This window comes from Triticum urartu, chromosome 6A (assembly GCF_056163025.1).
Source record: "Triticum urartu cultivar PI428250 chromosome 6A, HENAU_Tu73, whole genome shotgun sequence".
Taxonomy (NCBI): Eukaryota; Viridiplantae; Streptophyta; class Magnoliopsida; order Poales; family Poaceae; genus Triticum; species Triticum urartu.
The window spans coordinates 210,704,991-210,709,444 of NC_141878.1; the positions used below are offsets into that span (position 1 = coordinate 210,704,991).

Here is a 4,454-nt window from a genome sequence, read left to right on the forward strand (position 1 = left end):
CGCCCGCACGCATCGTGTGGCATGGACGGGAACCGCCCCGCACGACCCCGTCCGCGCTCACAAAAGCGCGCCCGCACGTCCGGTGCATGGCAACCCCGCCCGCACTGCCTCGTCCGGGCCAGACGAGCCGCTACCCGCACGACCCAGCTGTTCCCGGCCTCCGATCCGTCCCCTCTCTCGTCTGCGCCCTCGCCCCCCGCCTGTCGAACCCCGACCTCCGTCGCCGGCCATCTCTGGTTGCCATGGCAACCAGGGAGGATCTCTAGGGCGCTCCCACCGCAAACCACACCCCTTATCTCCCCCACCCCATCCCACCCCCCAACCCCCACTCCAACAACGCCCTCCAGAGACGACCAGCTAAAAGCAGGTGAATCTCCCGATCTGCCTACTGTTTCTCATCCTCCTTCTGGGCAGAAAATTGCAAAATTACCGACGAAGTTGGCAACTAGATCCATCCTACAGGGTTAAAACACTACATACGTTGTGTGACTTCGCAGTTGCCAAGCAGAATGCACTAGATCTGCCATGTAGTACGCTAGAGATAACCGTGAGTTCTCAGTAGGTTGATGCTCCTAGTTGGTGAATGAATGGATGTGCAGGAATCCATAAAAAAGGAGAGAGAATTGATAAATTTGGAATAATGGGGGGTGTGAAAATTAATTGCCATTGGTGTATAACGTCAGTTGCCACCTGTCATTGTCGTCAACTGCCACCATGTCAACTTATTGCTTGCCATCCTATTGTAGAGCCTGATGCCATCGAATCAAACGGATAGCTAGCACCGGATTTTAGAAAAAGGATAGTGGATGTGCATGTCCTACTAGCCATGATATGTTGGTTGCCAACGCATGAAAATGTGATAGCACTGACGTGTTAACTTCTACATGCAAGCAGCACAATGATAAAAAAATTGGATTGTTGATGCCTTCTTGTTCATCCAGTGATTGAGAGCACATCAGAATAGAAGCGAGACACGGAAAAGAATGAATCACGAAGATGGTGCAGATGATTGGGATTCTCAAAGGCCAGAAACGCCGCCACCTTTCGATGCATCAGAGTACAGTCAGCTCATCTCTGCAGGGCCGTTGCTGCCGCTGCTAGAACAGTATGCAGGCGTAGGTACGATGCGTGCTAAAAAATGAAGAGAAACATTTGCCATCTTCGCGACGATGGACATGACATTCTACTTATGTCGTGCACTGTCATTTGTCTTGCAGGTTCTTATGACCAGAACACTCTTAGGGGGGCCCCGTGGCAAGTGCACTCACAAGGCGCTAACGCTGACAAATGTACGGGCAGCCAACTCCAACTAGCTAGTATGGCTAATCAAGGTAATGCAAAAATGAAAAAAGAGCACATAATGCCGTGGACATGAAAAATGAACATGGAAAAAAGATGGCAAAAGGACTCACGAGTTATCACGGGTGTAAAATGCAGAGCCTTCGTGCAGCACGTGGAATCGGGCAGCACCCATGTACCTGCCATCGACGTCGTACACAGGTGAGTCCATAAACATAGTGAAGATGCGGATGCTCAGTCAGCACAAGGAGCATAGTTGACAACTACAAAAATTGCCATGACTGGTCTTCTACGGTTGCCATGTATTAAAAACAACATTTGCCATCTCTGCACACCTGCAGTTGCCATGTAGGAAAAGTTGCAGTTGCCATTTCATGACAACTGCAATTGCCATCTAATAACAAACTGCGATTGCCCTACCGATGCAACTTCAGTTGCCATGCAAGCAAAAATGCATTTGCCACATAAGGGCAACTGCAGTTGCCGTGCTAGCACGAAATGCATTTGCCGCGATTTGACCAACCACTACTATGATTGCAGGTTATTACGCTGGCGGTGACCCGGCAAACGTCTCGTGGCAAGCTTCGCAAATTCCTGGTGGATCACGTCATTATGGTGTAACAGACCACACACGATGGTCAAATACAGCACAACAAGGTAGAGGGAAAATATCTGAACCACAAAAAACAGCGCTACATTTGCTATTTGTAGTTATTTGTAGGCAAAACAATGGTTGCCATGTTTGTTGAATAGTAGGTGCCATGTCTGCACACCTACAGCTGCCATAAAAATGACCACCCACAGACTGACGGCTTGCTGTCTGTAAAAGATGTCATGGAAAATCACTCGAAGATGGTGTGATCCGTTGCGATCCACATGTTATCCAACACAAAATTCTTAATCTCGTACCTGTTTTTCCCTGTTACAGAACCTACAACTACAATGCACAGCGGCGCCGGCACATCTACTGCGGGGAGCTCTGAGCGCATGGAAGACGCGTTCCACCAGACAGCAGACAAACATGCCGCAAACAATTTCGAGTCAGAGTCGGAAATGGCAATCATTCCAGCAATGCCGACAAGCACCCCTTTGAACACAAGCACTGGCAAATCTCAGGTAGATGGGACTGCCACCCATACTGAAGTGAACGATGAAACTGACGGCGACGCGCAAGGGGATGAAGATGGTGGGCAATCAGAGATCGTGGTGCCTCAGCCACCGTACATTGGGCAAAGATTTGAGTCATTCGAAGCAGCAAAGGAATACTACCAGACAATGCAAAGTTCCATGGGTTTGCGGTCAACACCGAGTACCGTAGGAAAATTAAGAAAACTAACGAGTACAGCAGAGGTGAGATGAGGTGCCACAAGGCACGCAGGAACAAGAAGGGGAAAGGCGATGCGCCTGTCGTTCCGGAACGAAAGAGAGGTATCATTCAGAAGAATGAGTGCCCTGTCCGGTGTAAGCTAAACATAGATGGAGCACAGTGGGTGGTCAATGAGTATTTTGACGAGCACAACCACCAACTGATAAAGAAGTTCGACCTGGTGAAATTTCTGACCGCCCACAGAGGGTTCACCCCCGTCGAAAGGCAATTCGTAAAGCTGCTACATGATTGTAACGTCGGTCCATCGAGAATGGTGCAGGTACTATCTCTCATCCACAGCAAAAAGGGGACTCTGAGTAGCATGCTGTACATACCAGCTGACGTCACAAACCTACGGGCAAGGTACCGTAGAGAGAGCAAGTTGGCAGACATAGAGGCCACAATTGCCTACTTCGATGAGAAAGCCAAAGAAGATGCAGATTTCTTCTACAGGATAAGGTTGGACGATGAGGACCGTGTCAGGAACATGTATTGGGTGGATGGTCCTGCAAGGAGAGCCTAAAAACATTTCCGAGATTGCATTTCATTCGACGCGACGTACCTCACCAACATGTACAAGATGCCGTGCGCTCCGTTCATAGGGATAAATAACCACAATCAGTTGTTGCAGTTCGGCTGCGGGCTCGTCCGGAACGAAGACACGGATGGGTACGTTTGGCTGTTCAAGACCTTCTTGGAGTGCATGGATGGACTTGCTCCGATGAACATAATAACGGACCAGGATTTCAGCATGCGTGCAGGCATAGAGGAGGTCTTTCCGTTGGCAGTGCACAGGCACTGTAGGTGGCACATTATAAAGAAGGCTGAGGAGACGCTAGGACCGTTCTTTGCTGACCGTCCAGAGCTGCACAAGGCATTCGAACTGTGCGTGGACCACAGCTTGATGGTGGAGGAGTTTGAAAGGAGCTGGATGGCCATGACTGAAACACATCAAGTCCAAGACAACGAGACTCTTGTAAGCCTGTGGGAGAAGCGAATGTACTGGGTGCCGACCTACTTCATGCAGTGCTTCTTCCCCTTTCTGCAGACTACGCAGCGCAGCGAGGGATTCAATGCTGTTTTGAAGCGGTATGTTAGTCCTGGCAACTCATTGCTACAGTTTGCCAAGCAGTACACAGCTTTGCAACAAAAAATTCTGGGATCTGAGCTGCAGCAAGAAGCGAACACCGCGCTAAAGCAGCCAAAATTGCTAACGTACTTACCGATGGAGAGGCAAATGAGCAAGATATACACCAACAAGATATTTAACAAGTAAGTCAGTTGCGTTACAGTCTTATTTGCAGAAAAAGCACCAAGTCAGTATGTGCCTTATAGAGTGCGATGCAGTTGCCATGATTTTGCGGTTGCCATGTTTAATAAAGTATTGTTTTCCATGCTTACTCAGATGCAGTTGTCATATTCAATAGAAATTCTGTTTTTCATGCTTACCCGGATGCAGTTTCAATGTTCAATAAAATGCAGTTGCCATGTTTAATGCAATGTACTTCCATTGGACATGTTGGTGTGCAAATGCTAGTGTCAAATGGAAAATATTATGTTGTTGCCATGTCTATTGAAATGCAATTGCCATGTTTACTAAAATGCAACTGCCATGTTTGCTGAAATGCAATTGCCATGTTTAATAAACTCTAGTTGCCATGTTTAACAAAATGCAGTTGCCATGTTTAAATAAGATGCATCTGCCATGTTTGTTGAAAATGCAGTTGCCATGTCTATTGTACTGCATTTGCCATGTATAGCGTACTGCATTTGCCATGTTCAACATACT

At 48.0% G+C, this 4,454-nt stretch overlaps 1 pseudogene; it reads left to right on the top strand.

Moving 5' to 3' along the window:
- Positions 1-3,236: 3,236 nt before the first annotated feature.
- Positions 3,237-3,941, top strand: LOC147964785 (protein FAR1-RELATED SEQUENCE 5 pseudogene; annotated as a pseudogene).
- The last annotated feature ends 513 nt before the right edge of the window (positions 3,942-4,454 follow it).